Source organism: Carcharodon carcharias (assembly GCF_017639515.1).
Source record: "Carcharodon carcharias isolate sCarCar2 chromosome X unlocalized genomic scaffold, sCarCar2.pri SUPER_X_unloc_7, whole genome shotgun sequence".
Lineage (NCBI taxonomy): Eukaryota > Metazoa > Chordata > Chondrichthyes > Lamniformes > Lamnidae > Carcharodon > Carcharodon carcharias.
This window is the reverse complement of record NW_024470884.1, coordinates 333,077-354,080: the sequence shown is the minus strand read 5'-3', so window position 1 is coordinate 354,080 and position 21,004 is coordinate 333,077.

Below are 21,004 nucleotides of genomic sequence, written 5' to 3'. Positions count from 1 at the left end.
ATCGTTACACTGAGCGGTGTGGTGTATATCAGTTTGTTAGAGTGAGGGGTGTGGTTGATATCAGAGTGTTACAGTGAGGGGTGTGGCGTATATCAGAGTTTTACAATGAGTGGTATGGGATATATCAGTGTGTTACAGTGAGGGGTGTTGTGTATATCAGAGTGTTACAGTGAGGGGTGTGGGGTATATCCGAGTGTCACAGTGAGGTGTGTGGGGTATATCATAGATTAACAGTGAGGGTTGTGGGATATATCAGAGTGTTACAGTGAGCGGTTTTGTGTATATCAGAGTGTTACAGTGAGGGTTGTGGGATATTTCTGAGTGTAACAGTGAGGGGTGTGGGATATATCTGAGTGTTACAATGAGGGGTGTGGGATATATCTGAGTGTTACAGTGAGGAGTGTTGGATATATCAGAGTGTTACAGTGAGGGGTGTGGGGTATATCAGAGTGTTACAGTGAGGGGTGTGGGGTATATCAGAGTGTTACAGTGAGGAGTGTTGGATATATCAGAGTGTTACAGTGAGGGGTGTGGGGTATATCACAGTGTTACAGTGAGGGTGTGGGATATATCAGAGTGTTACAGTGAGGGGTGTGGGGTATATCAGAGTGTTACAGTGAGGAGTGTTGGATATATCAGAGTGTTACAGTGAGGGGTGTGGGGTATATCAGAGTGTTACAGTGAGGGGTGTGGGGTATATCAGAGTGTTACAGTGAGGGGTGTGGGGTATATCAGAGTGTTACAGTGAGGAGTGTTGGATATATCAGAGTGTTACAGTGAGCGGTTTTGTGTATATCAGAGTGTTACAGTGAGGGGTGTGGGGTATATCAGAGTGTTACAGTGAGGAGTGTTGGATATATTAGAGTGTTACAGTGAGGGGTGTGGGATATATCAGAGTGTTACAGTGAGGGGTGTGGGATATTTCTGAGTGTAACAGTGAGGGGTGAGGGATATATCAGAGTGTTAAACTGAGGGGTGTTGGATATTGAAGGGTGTGGGGAGTGAGGGGGAGAGTGGTTTTACACTGGGTGGGATGTTAGAGGGTGCGGCGAGTGTGGGAGGGATTAGAGGGGGCATTAAGGGGGTGCGGGGAGCGTGTGGGGGATTAGAGGGGGTATTAAGGGGGTGCAGGGAGCGTGTGGGTGATTAGAGGGGGCATTAAGGGGGTGCGGGGAGCGTGTGGGGGATTAGAGGGGGTATTAAGGGGGTGCGGGGAGCGTGTGGGGGATTAGAGGGGGTATTAAGGGTGTTGGGGGAGCGTGTGGGTGATTAGAGGGGGTGTTAAGGGTGTTGGGGGAGCGTGTGGGTGATTAGAGGGGGTATTAAGGGGGTGGGAGGAGCTGCTCTGACGCAGAGACATCCCACATCCGCCTGACGGTTGAATCTCTTCCTCTCTTCCTTGAGCATTGACCAACGCCAGCCTCTTGCTTCCTGCTTCCCCCTCCCCCCACCACCCTGGTTAAAAGCATCACCGCTTCCTCCCTCCCTCCCTCCCTCCATCCCTCCCTCCCTCTCCCTCCCTCTCCCTCCCTCTCCCTCCCTCTCCCTCCCTCTCCCTCCGAGTTCCGGCGCGTGACGACCATGTGCTTCTCCGTCTTCCTGGTCTACCTGGCCTGCTACCTGCCCTTCTGTCTGGTCCACCTGGCTGAGAGCCGGGCACCCTACGTGCTCCAGATGCTGGCCGCAAACCTCACCTGGTTCAACAGCTGCATCAACCCCATCCTCTATGCCGCCATGAACCGCCAATTCAAGGAGGCCTACCGGGCGGTGCTGAGCCCCTTCTGCGCTGGATCCTGACCGTGGACTCGGCCGGCAGCTACCCCCACCCCCAACACCCCCTCACCCCCCCACTCCAGGGCCCCGAGCTCTGGGGTTCCCTCCCTGAACATCTCCACCTCTCCCTTGTTGCTTCCCCTCTTCTCTCTCTCTCTCTCTCTCTCTCTCTCTGTCGATTTCTTTCTCTACTCTCTCTCTCTCTCTCTCACACCTTCTGTGTCTTTCCTTCTCTCCGTAATTCTCTCTCTCTGCTCCTCTATCCACCTCACTCTGTTTCCGTCTCTGTCTCTCTCTGTGGTCATCTCTCTCCCTCAATCTCTTTCGCTCTCTCACTCTCTCTCTCTCTGTCTCTCTCTTTCTCTCACACCTTCTGTGTCTTTCCTTCTCTCCATAATTCTCTCTCTCTGCTCCTCTAACCCCCTCACTCTTTTTCCGTCTCTGTCTCTCTCTGTGGTCATCTCTCTCCCTTAATCACTTTCACTCTCTCTATCTCTCAATTTCCGTCTCATCTTCTGTGTCTTGCCTTCTCGCCCAATTATTTCTCTCTGCTCCTCTCTCCCCGTCTCTCTCTTTCTATCTCTGTCTCTGTCTCTCTCTCTCTCTTTCTCTCTGTCTCTCTCTTTATCTGTAGACATCTCTCTCCCTCAATCACTTTCACTCTCTGTCTCTATGTCTCTGTCTCTCTCACTCTCTCTCTCTGTGGTCCACTCTCACACTCTACCTCTCTCTCTCTCTTTCTGTCTCTCTCTCTCTCTCTCTCTCTCTCTGTGGTCCACTCTCGCCATCTAACTCTCTCTCTCTCTGTCTCTCTCTCTCTCTCTCTCTCTCTCTGCCTCCTTGTCTCTCCCTCCCTCACCCTGTCTCCCTGCCTCCCTCTGTCTATCAGCCCTCTTCTCATTCTCTCATCCCACCTCTCACTCTTTCTCCCTCTGCCTGCCTGTCTCTTTCTCTCTCTCTCTCTATCTCTCTGCCTCAGCCTCTATCTCTCTACGCCCCACCCCATCTAAGTCTCCCTCTCTCTGTCTGTCAGTCTCATTCCCTCCCTCTCTCTCACTCTATCTTCATCTCTCTATCCTTCCCTTCCTCTGTCTCTGTCTCTCTTTCACTCACTCCCTCTCACTCTCCTTCCCTCTCCCTCCCTCTGCATCTCCCTCTCTCGCCCCCCAACTCCCTCTGTCTTTCTCCTTCTCTCTCACTCTTTCTCCTCTTCTGTCTCGATCCCTCTCTCCCTGTGCCTCACTCTCTCGCTCCCCTCAGCCTCTGTCTCTCTGCCCTCTCTATCTCTCTCCCACAACTTACTCACACCCCATCTCTCTCCCTCCAACTCTCACTCCCCCATTTCTCTCTCTCTATCTCACTCTTTCTCACTCTCCCACCTCCCTCCCTCTCCTACTGCCTCTCTCACCCCCTCTATCCCTGGCTGTCTCTCCCCACTCCCCCTCTCTCTCCGCCAATCGCGTTCTCTCCCCATTCACTCTCTCTCCCACCACCAACTCTCTCTGTCTCTCTCATCTCACCCCCTCTCTCTCTCTCACGCCCTCTATCTTACTCCCTCTCTCCCTCTGACCAAACCTTTCCTGGTGCAGCAACCCCAATAGAGATGTGCAAGGATCGATGTTTATTCTGAAAATGTATTGGCTTTGTGTAGGATTGTAATACAATTTATTAAACGATATTCAGAAACGTGGTGAGTTCTCATCAACTTGGTGCCGGGGAGGGGGAAGAGGTTAGCAAGGTAACGGACATCGTGTACAGGCTGAAAGCTGTGGTATATATCAGACAGTTAGAGGAAGGGGTGTGGGATATATACCACACTGTTACAGGAAGGGATGTGGGATATTTCGAAACAGTTACAGTGAGGGGTGTGGAGTATATCAGAGGGTTACAGTGAGGGGTGTGGGGTATATCAGAGTGTTACAGTGACAGGTGTGGGGTATATCAGAGTGTTACAGTGAGGGGTGTGGGATATATCAGAGTGTTACAGTGAGGGGTGTGGGATATATCAGAGTGTTACAGTGAGGGGTGTGGAGTATATCAGAGTGTTACAGTGAGGGGTGTGGAGTATATCAGAGGGTTACAGTGAGGGGTGTGGGGTATATCAGAGTGTTACAGTGAGGGGTGTGGAGTATATCAGAGTGTTACAGTGAGGGGTGTGGGGTATATCAGAGTGTTACAGTGAGGGGTGTGGAGTATATCAGAGGGTTACAGTGAGGGGTGTGGAGTATATCAGAGGGTTACAGTGAGGGGTGTGGAGTATATCAGAGGGTTACAGTGAGGGGTGTGGGGTATATCAGTGTTACAGTGAGGGGTGTGGGATATATCAGAGTGTTACAGTGAGGGGTGTGGGGTGTATCAGAGGGTTACAGTGAGGGGTATATCAGAGTGTTACAGTGAGGGGTGTGGAGTATATCAGAGGGTTACAGTGAGGGGTGTGGACTATATCAGAGTGTTACAGTGAGGGGTGTGGGGTATATCAGTGTGTTTGAATGAGGGGTGTTGGATATATATACCAGGTTTGACCTGTCACTTGGAGGATTGGACAGTGCGGCTCTCCCTCAGCACTGACCCTCCGACAGTGCGGCTCTCCCTCAGCACTGACCCTCCCACAGTGCGGCTCTCCATCAGCGCTGACCCTCCGACAGTGCGGCTCTCCCTCAGCGCTGACCCTCCGACAGTGCGGCTCTCCCTCAGCGCTGACCCTCCCACAGTGCGGCGCTCCCTCAGCACTGGCCCTCCGACAGTGCGGCTCTCCCTCAGCACTGACCCTCCGACAGTGCGGCTCTCCCTCAGCACTGACCCTCCCACAGTCTGTCTCTCCCTCTCACTCCCCACTGATCCACACAACGATGGAATTAAAGTTGGGTCTGATTGGGATGTGGGAGGGGGGAATGAAGTGTTTAACTTGAAGTTCAGAGACTGGGTACATTAATTATCAAAGCATTTGCATGTGTCACTTCTAATGAGTAGAACAACCGTGATTAATAAGCTACTGATTGCCTTAGTCTCAACCAACATCGCTTCTCCCAACCCTTCCCTCGCTCCCAACTTACTCATACAGACACAGAAGGACACAGAGACACACAGAGGTCACTGGGAGAGCAGAGAGGGGGAAGCATTGAGAGAGTGGGGAGCGATAGAGCGAGAGAGAATGCAAAGCAGAGAGAAAACAGAGAGAGGTGGACTGAGAGGGGCAAGAGAGAGAGAAACGACGGACAGTGACAGAGAAAAACAAATTGAGGCAGGTCGAGAGAGAGAGAGAGAAACAGGGAGAGACAGGGAGGGAGAGATAGAGGCAAAGAGAGAGGGACAGATGGAGAGAGACTCACAGAGAGAGGGACAATGAACAGAGAGAGGGACAATGAACAGAGAGAGGGAGGGAGATGGACGAACAGAGAGGGATGGGAGACAGAGAGGGAGGGAGAGTGAGAGGGAGTGAGAGTGAGAGGGAGTGAGAGTGAGAGGGAGGGAGAGTGAGAGGGAGGGAGACAGAGAGGGAGGGAGAGTGAGAGGGAGGGAGACAGAGAGGGAGTGAGAGTGAGAGGGAGGGAGAGTGACAGGGAGGGAGACAGAGAGGGAGGGAGAGTGAGAGGGAGGGAGACTGAGAGGGAGGAAGAGTGAGAGGGAGGGAGAGTGAGAGGGAGGGAGACAGAGAGGGAGGGAGGCTGAGAGGGAGGGAGAGAGAGAGGGAGGGAGACAGAGAGGGAGGGAGAGTGAGAGGGAGGGAGTGTGAGAGGGAGGAAGAGTGAGAGGGAGGGAGAGTGAGAGGGAGGGAGACAGAGAGGGAGGGAGACAGAGAGGGAGGGAGTGTGAGAGGGAGGAAGAGTGAGAGGGAGGGAGAGTGAGAGGGAGGGAGAGTGAGAGGGAGGGAGAGTGAGAGGGAGGGAGACAGAGAGGGAGGGAGACAGAGAGGGAGGGAGAGTGAGAGGGAGGGAGACTGAGAGGGAGGGAGAGTGAGAGGGAGGGAGACAGAGAGGGAGGGAGGCTGAGAGGGAGGGAGAGTGAGAGGGAGGGAGACTGAGAGGGAGGGAGAGAGAGAGGGAGGGAGACAGAGAGGGAGGGAGAGTGAGAGGGAAGGAGAGTGAGAGGGAGAGAGACAGGGAGGGAGAGAGAGAGGGAGGGAGAGAGAGAGGGAGGGAGTGTGAGAGGGAGGAAGAGTGAGAGGGAGGGAGAGAGAGAGGGCGGGAGAGTGAGAGGGAGGGAGACAGGGAGGGAGAGAGAGAGGGAGGGAGAGTGAGAGGGAGGGAGAGTGAGAGGGAGGGAGACAGAGAGGGAGGGAGACAGAGAGGGAGGGAGTGTGAGAGGGAGGAAGAGTGAGAGGGAGGGAGAGTGAGAGGGAGGGAGGGTGAGAGGGAGGGAGACAGAGAGGGAGGGAGGCTGAGAGGGAGGGAGAGTGAGAGGGAGGGAGAGTGAGAGGGAGGGAGACAGAGAGGGAGGGAGACAGAGAGGGAGGGAGAGTGAGAGGGAGGGAGACTGAGAGGAAGGGAGAGTGAGAGGGAGGGAGAGTGAGAGGGAGGGAGACAGAGAGGGAGGGAGAGTGAGAGGGAGGGAGGCTGAGAGGGAGGGAGACAGAGAGGGAGGGAAAGTGAGAGGGAGGGAGAGTGAGAGGGAGAGAGAGTGAAAGGGAGGGAGACAGAGGGGGAGGGAGAGATAGAGGGAGGGAGAGATAGAGGGAGGGAGACAGAGAGGGAGGGAGAGTGAGAGGGAGGGAGAGTGAGAGGGAGGGAGTCAGGGAGGGAGAGAGAGAGGGAGGGAGAGAGAGAGGGCGGGAGAGTGAGAGGGAGGGAGACAGAGGGGGATGGAGACAGAGAGGGAGGGAGAGTGAGAGGGAGGGAGAATGAGAGGGAGGGAGACACTGAGTGTGAGGGAGACACTGAGGGTGAGGGAGACACTGAGGGTGAGGGAGACACTGTGAGTGAGGGAGACACTGAGTGTGAGGGAGACACAGAGGGAAAGCGAGATGAGGAGGTGCAGAGCGAGGTGGACAGGAGAGGGAGGCAGGGGAGAGAGGGAGAGAGAGGGAAGGAGGATGAGATAGATAGAGGAATATTACCTTGGTCCCCAGAAGTAGGTCCGTTCCTCAAACGATGAGGACCGATCCCAGTCTGGTCACCGTCAACAGTGCTCAACAACCACACTGCATTTAAATAGCGCCTTCATGTCGTTAAACCTAGCCAAGGTGAATTCACAAACCAAACACACATTTAACCCCGAGCCACACGATGAGATATTAAGGGCCAAAAGGTCAGTCAAGGAGATCGGTTTTCAGCAGAATGTTCCAGGAGGAGAGAGAGAGAGAGAGGAACGAAGAGAGAGGGAGGGAGGTGGAGAGGTTGAGGGAGGGAATTCCAGAGCTCAGGGTCCCCCCACAGGCAGCTGAAGGCACGGCCAACGATCGTGGAGCGATGGGAATCGGGGAGGGGGATGGGAGAGAGGCCGGAATTGGAGGAGGATACAGAGATAGGGAGGGTGTAGGGGCTGGAGGAGATTACAGAGATAGGGAGGGTGTAAAGGCTGGAGGAGGTTACAGAGATAGGGAGGGTTGTAGGGGCTGGAGGAGGTTACAGAGGTAGGGAGGGGTGTAGAAGCTGGAGGAGATTACAGAGATAGGGAGGGGTGTAAAGGCTGGAGGAGGTTACAGAGATAGGAAGGGTTGTAGGGGCTGGAGGAGGTTACAGAGATAGGGAGGGTTGTAGGGGCTGGAGGAGGTTACAGAGATAGGGAGGGTTGTAGGGGCTGGAGGAGGTTACAGAGATAGGGTGGGTTGTAGGGAATGGAGGAGGTTACAGAGATAGGGAGGGTTGTAGGGTCTGGAGGAGGTTTCAGAGATAGGGAGGCTCAAAGCAAATGGAGGAGGCTACAGAGGTAGGGAGGGTCATAGGGACTGGAGGAGGTTACAGATATAGGGAGGGTTCTGGGAATGGAGGAGGTTACAGAGATAGGGAGGGGTGTAGGGAATGGAGGAGGTTACAGAGATAGGGAGTGTTGTAGGGACTGGAGGAGGTTACACAGATAGAAAGGGTTGCAGGGACTGCAGGAGGTTACAGAGATAGGGAGGGTTGTAGGGACTGGAGGAGGTTACAGCGATAGGGAGGGTTGTAGGGACTGGAGGAGGTTACAGAGATAGGGAGGGTTGTAGGGACTGGAGGAGGTTACAGAGATAGGGAGGGTTGCAGGGACTGGAGGAGGTTACAGAGATAGGGAGGGTTGTAGGGACTGGAGGAGGTTACAGAGATAGGGAGGGTTGTAGGGATGGGAGGAGGTTACAGAGATAGGGAGGGTTGTAGGGACTGGAGGAGGTTACAGCGATAGGGAGGGTTGTAGGGTCTGGAGGAGGTTACAGAGATAGGGAGGGTTGTAGGGACTGGAGGAGGTTACAGAGATAGGGAGGGTTGCAGGGACTGGGGGAGGTTACAGAGATAGGGAGGGTTGTAGGGACTGGAGGAGGTTACAGAGATAGGGAGGGTTGTAGGGACTGGAGGAGGTTACAGAGATAGGGAGGGTTTTAAGGACTGGAGGAGGTTACAGAGATAGGGAGGGTTGTAGGGACTGGAGGAGGTTACAGAGATAGGGACGGGTGTAGGGACTGGAGGAGGTTACAGAGATAGGGAGGGTTGTAGGGACTGGAGGAGGCTACAGAGATAGGGAGGGTTGTAGTGACTGGAGGAGGTTACAGAGATAGGGTGGGTTGTAGGGACTGGAGGAGGTTACAGAGATAGGGAGGGTTGTAGGGACTGGAGGAGGTTACAGAGATAGGAAGGGTTGTAGGGACTGGAGGAGGTTACAGAGATAGGGAGGGTTGTAGGGACTGGAGGAGGTTACAGAGATAGGGACGGGTGTAGGGACTGGAGGAGGTTACAGAGATAGGGAGGGTTGTAGGGACTGGAGGAGGTTTCACAGATAGGGAGGCTCATAGAAAATGGAGGAGGTTACAGACATAGGGAGGGTCATAGGGACTGGAGGAGGTTACAGAGATAGGGAGGGGTCTAGGGAATGGAGGAGGTTACAGAGATAGGGAGGGTTGTAGGGACTGGAGGAGGTTACAGAGATAGGGAGGGTTGTAGGGGCTGGAGGAGGTTACAGAGATAGGGAGGGTTGTATGGACTGGAGGAGGTTACAGAGATAGGGTGGGTTGCAGGGACTGGGGGAGGTTACAGAGATAGGGAGGGTTGTAGGGACTGGAGGAGGTTACAGAGATAGGGAGGGTTGTAGGGACTGGAGGAGGTTACAGAGATAGGGAGGGTTGTAAGGACTGGAGGAGGTTACAGAGATAGGGAGGGTTGTAGGGACTGGAGGAGGTTACAGAGATAGGGACGGGTGTAGGGACTGGAGGAGGTTACAGAGATAGGGAGGGTTGTAGGGACTGGAGGAGGCTACAGAGATAGGGAGGGTTGTAGTGACTGGAGGAGGTTACAGAGATAGGGTGGGTTGTAGGGACTGGAGGAGGTTACAGAGATAGGGAGGGTTGTAGGGACTGGAGGAGGTTACAGAGATAGGAAGGGTTGTAGGGACTGGAGGAGGTTACAGAGATAGGGAGGGTTGTAGGGACTGGAGGAGGTTACAGAGATAGGGACGGGTGTAGGGACTGGAGGAGGTTACAGAGATAGGGAGGGTTGTAGGGACTGGAGGAGGTTTCAGAGATAGGGAGGCTCATAGAAAATGGAGGAGGTTACAGACATAGGGAGGGTCATAGGGACTGGAGGAGGTTACAGAGATAGGGAGGGGTCTAGGGAATGGAGGAGGTTACAGAGATAGGGAGGGTTGTAGGGACTGGAGGAGGTTACAGAGATAGGGAGGGTTGTAGGGGCTGGAGGAGGTTACAGAGATAGGGAGGGTTGTATGGACTGGAGGAGGTTACAGAGATAGGGTGGGTTGTAGTGGCTGGAGGAGGTTACAGAGATAGGGAGGGTTGTAGGGTCTGGAGGAGGTAACAGAGATAGGGAGGGTTGTAGGGACTGGAGGAGGTTACAGAGATAGGGAGGGTTGTAGGGACTGGAGGAGGTTACAGAGATAGGGAGGGTTGTAGGGACTGTAGGAGTTTACAGAGATAGGGACGGGTGTAGGGACTGGAGGAGGTTACAGAGATAGGGAGGGTTGTAGGGACTGGAGGAGGTTTCAGAGATAGGGAGGCTCATAGAAAATGGAGGAGGTTACAGACATAGGGAGGGTCATAGGGACTGGAGGAGGTTACAGAGATAGGGAGGGGTCTAGGGAATGGAGGAGTTTACAGAGATAGGGAGGGTTGTAGGGACTGGAGGAGGTTACAGAGATAGGGAGGGTTGTAGGGGCTGGAGGAGGTTACAGAGATAGGGAGGGTTGTAGGGACTGGAGGAGGTTACAGAGATAGGGAGGGTTGTAGTGGCTGGAGGAGGTTACAGAGATAGGGAGGGTTGTAGGGACTGGAGGAGGTTACAGAGATAGGGAGGGTTGTAGGGACTGGAGGAGGTTACAGAGATAGGTAGGGTTGTAGGGACTGGAGGAGGTTACAGAGATAGGGAGGGTTGTAGGGACAGGAGGAGGTTACAGAGATAGGGTGGGTTGTAGGGACTGGAGGAGGTTTCAGAGATAGGGAGGCTCATAGAAAATGGAGGAGGTTACAGAGATAGGGAGGGTCATGGGGCCTGGAGGAGGTTACAGAGATAGGGTGGGTTGTAGGGACTGGAGGAGGTTACAGGGATAGGGAGAGTCATAGGGACTGGAGGAGGTTACAGAGATAGGGAGTGTTGTAGGGATTGGAGGAGGTTACAGAGATAGCGAAGGTTGTAGTGGCTGGAGGAGGTTGCAGAGATAGGGTGGGTTGTAGGGACTGGAGGAGGTTACAGGGATAGGGAGAGTCATAGGGAATGGAGGAGGTTTCAGAGATAGGGAGGCTCATAGAAAATGGAGGAGGTTACAGAGAGAGGGAGGGTCATAGGGACTGGAGGAGGTTACAGAGACAGGGAGGGTTGTAGGGAATGGAGGAGGTTACAGAGATTCGGAGGGTTGTAGGGTCTGGAGGAGGTTTCAGAGATAGGGAGGCTCATAGAAAATGGAGGAGGCTACAGAGATAGGGAGGGTCATAGGGACTGGAGGAGTTTACAGAAATAGGGAGGGTTGTAGGAAATGGAGGAGGTTACAGAGATAGGGAGGGGTGTAGGGAATGGAGGAGGTTACAGAGTTAGGGTGGGTTGTAGTGGCTGGAGGAGGTTACAGAGATAGGGAGGGTTGTAGGGTCTTGAGGAGGTTACAGAGATAGGGAGGGTTGTAGGGACTGGAGGAGGTTACAGAGATAGGGAGGGTTGTAGGGACTGGAGGAGGTTACAGAGATAGGGAGGGTTGTAGGGACTGGAGGAGTTTACAGAGATAGGGATGGGTGTAGGGACTGGAGGAGGTTACAGAGATAGGGAGGGTTGTAGGGACTGGAGGAGGTTACAGAGATAGGGAGGGTTGTAGGGACTGGAGGAGGTTTCAGAGATAGGGAGACTCATAGAAAATGGAGGAGGTTACAGACATAGGGAGGGTCATAGGGACTGGAGGAGGTTACAGAGATAGGGAGGGGTCTAGGGAATGGAGGAGTTTACAGAGATAGGGAGGGTTGTAGGGACTGGAGGAGGTTACAGAGATAGGGAGGGTTGTAGGGACTGGAGGAGGTTACAGAGATAGGGAGGGTTGTAGGGACTGGAGGAGGTTACAGAGATAGGGAGGGTTGTAGTGGCTGGAGGAGGTTACAGAGATTTGGAGGGTTGTAGGGACTGGAGGAGGTTACAGAGATAGGGAGGGGTGTAGGGGCTGGAGGAGGTTACAGAGATTTGGAGGGTTGTAGGGACTGGAGGAGGTTACAGAGATAGGTAGGGTTGTAGGGACTGGAGGAGGTTACAGAGATAGGGAGGGTTGTAGGGACAGGAGGAGGTTACAGAGATAGGGAGGGTTATAGGGACTGGAGGAGGTTACAGAGATAGGGAGGGTTGTAGGGACTGGAGGAGTTTACAGAGACCACCCTCCTTTACCCTCACTCAGACTCTCGCTTCTCACTGGAAGCCTGTCTATATACCACACTTCTGAATAGGAAGTCACTGATGGGTGGTCCTGAAATGGGGTAACATTGGGGGTGGATGGGGTTGGGTGGGTTGGTGTTGGGGTAGGGGTGTGGGTACTTGGCTGTGAAGGTGGGAGAGTCAGATACAAAGGCTGAACATCTCACTTTGAGGGACTGGATGGTGGTGCCGGAGTGAGATCTGGAAAGGTCCAAGTGAATCCTCCTGCTGTTGTTACCTCCGGAGATATCCCGGAGATGAGGGATTAATGAAGCGAGGGACAAGGTCACAGGGCAGCTTCTCCGACACCCTCCTGCCGGACAGCGACCTCCCCCAGCAAGCAACGTATCAAACCCAGCCCGAGTTAGACCCTGGCCTCCTCGGATATCCCTTCCAGCAGCGAGCTCCCCAAACCCTATCCACCATCGACAAGGCACAAGTCAGGAGTGGGATGGGACACCCCCCACTCGCCTGGATGAGTGCGGCTCCCACAACACTCGAGAAGCTCGACACCGTCCAGGACAAAGCAGCCCCCGCTCGATGGGGCTCCCCATCCACAAACATTCACTCCCTCCACCAACACCACCGACGCACAGGGGCAGCAGTGTGTGTACCATCTACAAGATGCACTGCAGCAACTCGCCAAGGCTCCTTCCACAGCGCCGCCCAAACCCACCACCTCTACCATCTAGAAGGACGAGGGCAGCAGACACATGGGGAACACCAGCACCTGCAAGTTCCCCTCCCGAGACACTCACCATCCCGACTTGGGAATATATCGGCCGTTCCTTCACTGTCGCCGGGTCAAAATCCTGGAACTCCCTCCCTAACAGCGCCGTGGGTGTACCTACACCACACGGGACAAAATCCTGGATCTCCCTCCCTAACAGCGCTGTGGGTGTACCTACACCACACGGACAAAATCCTGGAACTCCCTCCCTAACAGCACCGTGGGTGTACCTACACCACATGGACAAAATCCTGGATCTCCCTCCCTAACAGCGCTGTGGGTGTACCTACACCACACGGACAAAATCCTGGAACTCCCTCCCTAACAGCGCCGTCGGTGTACCTACACCACACGGACAAAATCCTGGAACTCCCTCCCTAACAGCGCTGTGGGTGTACCTACACCACACGGACAAAATCCTGGAACTCCCTCCCTAACAGCGCTGTGGGTGTACCTACACCACACGGGGACAAAATCCTGGAACTCCCTCCCTAACAGCGCCGTGGGTGTACCTACACCACACGGACAAAATCCTGGAACTCCCTCCCTAACAGCACCGTGGGTGTACCTACACCACACGGGGACTGCAGCGGCTCAAGAAGGCGGCTCACCCTCCCCCACCTTCTCAAGGGTTGTTTGAGGAATGTTTGAGAACTCTGGGTCTATACTCGATGGAGTTTAGAAGGATGAGGAGGTGGGGAGGGGGGATCTGATTGAAACTTACAGAATACTGGAAGGCCTGGATGGAGTGGACGTGGGGAAGATGTTTCCATCAGTAGGAGAGACTCGGACCCGAGGGCACAGCCTCAGAGTGAAGGGAAGACCTTTTAGAACAGAGATGAGGAGAAACTTCTTTAGCCAGAGAGTGGTGAATCTATGGAATTCATTGCCACAGAAGGCTGTGGAGGCCGGGTCATTGAGTGTATTTAAGACCGAGATAGATCGGTTCTTGATTGGTGAGGGGATCAAAGGTTACGGGGAGAAGGCGGGAGAATGGGGTTGAGAAACCTACCAGCCGTGATTGAATGGCAGAGCAGACTCGATGGGCCGACTGGCCTCATTTCTGCTCCTATGTCTTATGGTCAATTTGGGATGGGTGACAAGCGCTGGCGAGGCCCGAGTTCCAGGGAAGAGCCGGTCGAGAACACGAGTGAGACAGAAACGAACACCCTGTCAGTGGGAGGCAGACCAAGATCGAGTGTTGAGAAGCCACTTGGCGATCTGGTGGTCCAACCCCTGGCTGATGGGCCGGCTGGTTGGGTGGGGTGGGGTGGGGTGGGGTGAGTTGGGACAGGAGGGGTGGGGATGGAGACTCTGTTTGTGTTGTGCTGTGACACCCAGGCCCCGATAGTAGTGCCATGGAGCTGACAGCCCACAGCAGAGAGGTAACCCTCACCGACCCCATCTGTCGCTGGAACCACCGACCAGCTGGGATGTGGCGGCTTCCCCCATCGCAGGGTCAGCGAAGGCCGGGCAGGAGGAGGAGGAGATGCTGAGTGGCAGGTTGGAGAGGGAGCCTTCCCCACACCCCCACCCCCCCAAGTCTGTGGGGCCAGAGACAAGTGGGAGGCTGCCTTCGGTGGAGAGCTCTGGAGGTATCTGCTACCCCAGCGTCCGTTCGATGGCTCCCACTGAGGAGGGGCAAGGGTGGGGGGGAGGCTGAGTGCGTGAGTTCTAGAAAGCTCTAGCTCTCACCCCGCCCCTCCATCGCCATTGGAGGCCAAAGCCTGGGTAAGAGGCAGCCCACACCTCGTTGGCCCCCCCCATGTTTGCTGCCAACACACTCCCAGTAAGAGAGCGACTCCCAGTGGCCGAGGCAAGACAAGGCAAGACAGTAGGAAAACTCCCACACCCTGGAGTAGCCGGGCTACTTGGCGTCTCGGTCAGTTAGTGGGGGAAGTTGCTGGGAGGCTAGAGTGGGAGTCTATCTCTCTGTCTGTCAGAGACCCCCCATTTTATAGAGGGAGTCTCTCAATCAGAGCCCCTGTTAAAGAGGGAGTCTCTCCGTCAGAGACCCCTGTTAAAGAGGAAATCTCTCCGTCAAGGACCCTTGTTAAAGAAGGAATCTCTCCGTCAAGGACCCTGTTAAAGAGGAAGTCTCTCTGTCAGGTACGCCTGTTAAAGAGGGAGTCTCTCCATCAGGGACCCCTGTAAAAGGGGGAGACTCTCTGTCAGAGACCCCTGTCAAAGAACGAGTCTCTCCGTCAAGGACCCCTGTCAAAGAGCGAGTCTCTCCGTCAGGGACCCCTGTTAAAGAGGGAGTCTCTCCGTCAGGGACCCCTGTTAAAGAGGGAGTCTCTCCGTCAGGGATCCCTGTTAAAGGGGGAGTCTCTCTGTCAGGGACCCCTGTTAAAAGGGAGTCTCTCTCCCTGGGATCCCTTTTAAAGAAGGAGTATCGCCGCCAGAGACGCCTGTTGAAGAGGGAATCTCTCCGTCAGATTCCCCTGTTAAAGAGGGAGTCTCTCTGTCAGGGAACGCTGTTAAAGAGGGAGTCTCTCCATCATATTCCCCTGTTAAAGAGGGAGTCTCTCTATCAGATTCCCCTGTTAAAGAGGGAGTCTCTCTGTCAGTGAACCCTGCTAAAGAGGGAGTCCCTCTGTCAGGGACCCCTGTTAAAGAGGGAGTCTCTCTATCAGGGACCGCTGTTACAGAGGGAGTATTTCCGTCAGGGACCCCTGTTAAAGAGGGAGTCTCACTGTCAGGGGGCACTGTTAAAGAGGGAGTCTCTACGTCAGGGACCCCCGTTAAAGATGGAGTCTCTCCATCAGAGACTCCTGTTAAAGAGGGAGTCTCTCGGTCAGGGACCCCTGTTAAAGAGGGAGTCTCACCATCAGGGACTCCTGTTAAAGAGGGACTCTCTCCATCATGGACCCCTGATGAAGAGGGAGTCTCTCTGTCAGGGAGCACTGTTAAAGAGGGAGTCTCTCTGTCAGGGAACCCCGTTAAAGTTGGAATCTCTCCATCAGAGACCCCTGTTAAAAGGGAGTCTCTCTCCCTGGGATCCCGTTTAAAGAGGGAGTATGGCCGCGAGAGATCCCTGTTAAAGAGGGAGTCTCTCCGTCAGGGACCCCTGTTAAAGAGGGAGTCTCTCTGTCAGGGAACCCTGTTACAGGGGGAGTCTCTCCATCAGGGAACACTGTTAAAGAGGGAGTCTCTCTGCCAGGTTCCCCCGTTAAAGAGGGAGTCTCTCCGTCAGGGAGCCCTGTAAAAGAATGAGTCTCTCCGTCAGGGACCCCTGTTAAAGAGGGAGTCTCTCTGTCAGGGACCCCTGTTAAAGATGGAGTCTCTCTGTCAGGGACCCCTGTTAAAGAGGGAGTCTCTCCGTCAGATTCCCCTCTTAAAGAGGTAGTCTCTCCGTCAGGGACCCCTGTTAAAGAAGGAGTCTCTCTGTCAGGGACCCCTGTTAAAGAGGGAGTCTCTCTGTCAGGGACCCCTGTTAAAGAGGGAGTCTCTCCGTCAGGGACCCCTGTTAAAGAGGGAGTCTCTCCGTCAGGGACCCCTGTTTAAGATGGAGTCAATCCGTCACAGACCCCTGTTAAAGAGGGAGTCTCTCCGTTTGTGACCCTCGTTAAATAGGGAGTCTCTCCACCCGGGACCCCTGTTAAAGAGGGAGTCTCTCCATCTGTGACCCTCGTTAAATAGGGAGTCTCTCCACCCGGGATCCCTGTTAAAGAGGGAGTCTCTCCATGAGTGTCTCCTGTTAAATAGGGACTCTCTCCGTGAGGGACACCTGCTAAAGAGGGAGTCTCTCCATTTGTGACCATCGTTAAATAGGGAGTCTCTCCACCCGGGACCCCTGTTAAAGAGGGAGTCTCTCCGTGAGGGACCCTTGTTAAAGAGGGAGTCTCTCCATCAGGGACCCCTGTTAAAGAGGGAGTCGCTCCGTCACAGTCCCCTATTAAAGAGGGAGTCTCTCTGCCAGGTTCCCCCGTTAAAGAGGGAGTCTCTCCGTCAGGGAGCCCTGTAAAAGCATGAATCTCTCCATCAGCAACCCCTGTTAAAGAGGGAATCTCTCTGTCAGGGACCCCTTTTAAAGAGGGAGACTCTCTGTCAGAGACCCCTATTAAAGAGGGAGTCTCTCCGTCAGGGACCCCTGTTAAGGAGCGAGTCTCTTTGTCAGGGACCCCGTTAAAGAGGGAGTATCTCCATCAGGGAACCCTGTTAAAGAGGGAGACTCTCTGTCAGAGACCCCTGTTAAAAGGGAGTCTCTCTCACTGGGATCCCTTTTAAAGAGGGAGTATCGCCGCCAGAGACCTCTGTTAAAGAGGGAGTCTCTCTGTCAGGGATCCCTGTTAAAGAGGGAGTCTCTCCGACAGAGACACCTGTTAAAGAGGGAGTCTGTCTGTCAGGGACCCCTGATAAACAGGGTGTCTCTCCATCAAGGACCCCTGTTAAGGAGGGTGTGTCTCCGTCACAGACCCCTTTAAAGAGGGAGTCTCTCTGTCAGGGACACCTGTTAAACAGGGAATCTCTCTGGCAGGGACCCCTGTTAAAGAGGGAGTCTCTCCATCAGAGACAGCTGTTAAAGAGGGAGTCTATCTGTCAGGGACCCCTGATAAACAGGGAGTCTCTCCATCAAGGACCCCTGTTAAGGAGGGTGTGTCTCCGTCACAGACCCCTTTAAAGAGGGAGTCTCTCTGTCAGGGACACCTGTTAAAGAGGGAGTCTCTCTGGCAGGGACCCCTGTTAAAGAGGGAGTCACTTCATCAGGGACCCCTGTTAAAGATGGATTCTCTCTGTCAGAGACCCCTGTTAAAGAGGGAGTCTCTCCCTCAGGGACCGCTGTTAAAGAGGGAGTCACTCCGTCAGGGACCCCTTTTAAACAGGGAGTCACTCCGTCACAGACCCCTGTTAAAGAGGGAGTCTCCCAGTCAGAGGCCACCTCCAAAAGAGGGAGTCTCTCCATCAAGGACGCTCATTCAAGAGGGTCTCTCTCCGTCTGGGACACCTGTTAAAGAGGGAGTTTCTCCGTTTGTGACCCTGGTTAAATAGGGAGTCTCTCCACCCGGGACCCCTGTTAAAGAGGGAGTCTCTCCGTTTGTGACCGTCGTTAAATAGGGAGTCTCTCCACCCGGGACCCCTGTTAAAGAGGGAGTCTCTCCGTGAGGGACCCTTGTTAAAGAGGGAGTCTCTCCATCAGGGACCCCTGTTAAAGAGGGAGTCGCTCCGTCACAGACCCCTATTAAAGAGGGAGTCTCTCTGCCAGGTTCCCCCGTTAAAGAGGGAGTCTCTCCGTCAGGGAGCCCTGTGAAAGACTGAGTCTCTCCGTCAGCAACCCCTGTTAAAGAGGAAGACGCTCCGTCAGGGACCCCTGTTAAAGTGGGATTCTATCTGTCAGAGACCCCTTTTAAAGAGGGAGTCTCTCCACCAGAGAACCCGGTTAAAGTGGGAGTCTCTCCGTCAAGTACCCCCGTTAAAGAGGGAGTCTCTCTGTCAGGTACGCCTGTTAAAGAGGGAGTCTCTCCGTCAGGGACCCCTGTAAAAGAGGGATTCTCTCCGTCAGGGACCCCTGTTAAAGAGGGAGTCATTCCGTCAGAGACCTCTGTTAAAGATGGAGTCTCTCTGTCAGGGACCCCTGTTACAGAGGGAGTCTCTCTGTCAGGGACCCCTGTTAAAGAGGGAGTCTCTCTGTCAGGGTCCCCTGTTAAGGAGGGTGTCGCTCTGTCAGGGACCACTGTTAAAGAGGGAGTCTCTATGTCAGGGACCCCTGTTAAAGAGAGAGTCTCTCCGTCAGGGACCCCTGTTAAAGAGGGAGTCTCTCCATCAGGGACCCCTGTTAAAGAGGGCGTCTCTTCATCAGGGACCCCTGTTAAAGAGTGAGTCTCTCCATCAGCGACCATTTTTAAAGAGGGAGTGTCTCTGTCACAGACCCCTGTTAAAAGGGTGTCTCTCTCACTGGGATCCCATTTAAAGAGGGAGTATGGCCGCCAGAGACCCCTGTTAAAGAGAAAGTCTCTCTGCCAGGGACCCCTGTTAAAGAGGGAGTCTCTACGTCAGGGACTCCTGTTAAAGTGGGAGTCTCTCCGTCAGGGAGCCCTGTAAAAGAATGAGTCTCTCCGTCAGAAACCCCTGTTAAAGAGGGAGACGCTCCGTCAGGGACGCCTGTTAAAGTGGGATTCTATCTGTCAGAGACCCCTGTTAAAGAGGGAGTCTCTCCACCAGAGAACCCTGTTAAAGAGGGAGTCTCTCCGTCAGGGGCCCCTTTTAAAGAGGGAGTCTCTCTGTCAGGTACGCCTGTTAAAGAGGGAGTCTCTCCGTCAGGGACCCCTGTAAAAGAGGGATTCTCTCCGTCAGGGACCCCTGTTAAAGAGGGAGTCATTCCGTCAGAGACCCCTGTTAAAGATGGAGTCTCTCTGTCAGGGACCCCTGTTACAGAGGGAGTCTCTCTGTCAGGGACCCCTGTTAAAGAGGGAGTCTCTCTGTCAGGCACCCCTGTTAAGGAGGGTGTCTCTCTGTCAGGGACCACTGTTAAAGAGGGAGTCTCTATGTCAGGGACCCCTGTTAAAGATAGAGTCTCTCCGTCAGGGACCCCTGTTAAAGAGGGAGTCTCTCCATCAGGGACCCCTGTTAAAGAGTGAGTCTCTCCATCAGCGACCATTTTTAAAGAGGGAGTGTCTCTGTCACAGACCCCTGTTAAAAGGGTGTCTCTCTCACTGGGATCCCATTTAAAGAGGGAGTATGGCCGCCAGAGACCCCTGTTAAAGAGAAAGTCTCTCTGTCAGGGACCCCTGTTAAAGAGGGAGTCTCTACGTCAGGGACTCCTGTTAAAGTGGGAGTCTCTCCGTCAGGGAGCCCTGTAAAAGAATGAGTCTCTCCGTCAGAAACCCCTGTTAAAGAGGGAGACGCTCCGTCAGGGACGCCTGTTAAAGTGGGATTCTATCTGTCAGAGACCCCTGTTAAAGAGGGAGTCTCTCCACCAGAGAACCCTGTTAAAGAGGGAGTCTCTCCGTCAGGGGCCCCTTTTAAAGAGGGAGTCTCTCTGTCAGGTACGCCTGTTAAAGAGGGAGTCTCTCCGTCAGGGACCCCTGTAAAAGAGGGATTCTCTCCGTCAGGGACCCCTGTTAAAGAGGGAGTCATTCCGTCAGAGACCCCTGTTAAAGATGGAGTCTCTCTGTCAGGGACCCCTGTTACAGAGGGAGTCTGTCGGGACCCCTGTTAAAGAGGGGAGTCTCTCTGTCTGTTCATGTTAAGGGAGTGTCAGGGACCACTGTGAGTCTCTCTGTCAGGGATCTCGAGATAGAGTCTCTCCGTCAGGGACCCCTGATAAAGAGGGAGTCTCTCCGTCAGGGACCCCTGTTAAAGAGGGCGTCTCTTCATCAGGGACCCCTGTTAAAGAGTGAGTCTCTCCATCAGCGACCATTTTTAAAGAGGGAGTGTCTCTGTCACAGACCCCTGTTTAAAGGGAGTCCCTCTCACTGGGATCCCATTTAAAGAGGGAGTATGGCCGCCAGAGACCCCTGTTAAAGAGAAAGTCTCTCTGTCAGGGACCCCTATTAAAGAGGGAGTCTCTACGTCAGATTCCCCTGTTAAAGAGGGAGTCTCTCCATCAGGGACCCCTGTTAAAGAGGGAGTCTCTCCGTCAGGGACCCCGGTTAAAGAGGGAGTCTCTCTGTCAGGAACCACCGTTAATGAGGCAGTCTCTCTGTCAGGTATGCTTGTTAAAGAGGGAGTCTCTCCGTCAGGGACCCCTGTATAAAGAAGGATTCTCTCCGTCAGGGACCCCTGTTAAAGATGGAGTCATTCCGTCACAGACCCCTATTAAAGAGGGAGTCTCTCTCTCAGGTTCCCCTGTTAAAGAGGGAGTCTCTCCGTCAGGGACCCCTGTAAAAGAGGGAGTCTCTCCATCAGAGACCCCTGTTAAAGAGGGAGTCTCTCCATCAGGGACCATTTTTAAAGAGGGAGTGTCTCTGTCACAGACCCCTGTTAAAAGGGAGTCTCTCTCACTGGGATCCCTTTTAAAGAGGGAGTCTCTCTGGCAGGGACCCCTGTTAAAGAGGGAGTCACTTCATCAGGGACCCCTGTTAAAGATGGATTCTCTCTGTCAGAGACCCCTGTTAAAGAGGGAGTCTCTCCCTCAGGGACCGCTGTTAAAGAGGGAGTCACTCCGTCAGGGACCCCTTTTAAACAGGGAGTCACTCCGTCACAGACCCCTGTTAAAGAGGGAGTCTCCCAGTCAGAGGCCACCTCCAAAAGAGGGAGTCTCTCCATCAAGGACGCTCGTTCAAGAGGGTCTCTCTCCGTCTGGGACACCTGTTAAAGAGGGAGTCTCTCCGTTTGTGACCCTGGTTAAATAGGGAGTCTCTCCACCCGGGACCCCTGTTAAAGAGGGAGTCTCTCCGTTTGTGACCGTCGTTAAATAGGGAGTCTCTCAACCCGGGACCCCTGTTAAAGAGGGAGTCTCTCCGTGAGGGACCCTTGTTAAAGAGGGAGTCTCTCCATCAGGGACCCCTGTTAAAGAGGGAGTCGCTCCGTCACAGACCCCTATTAA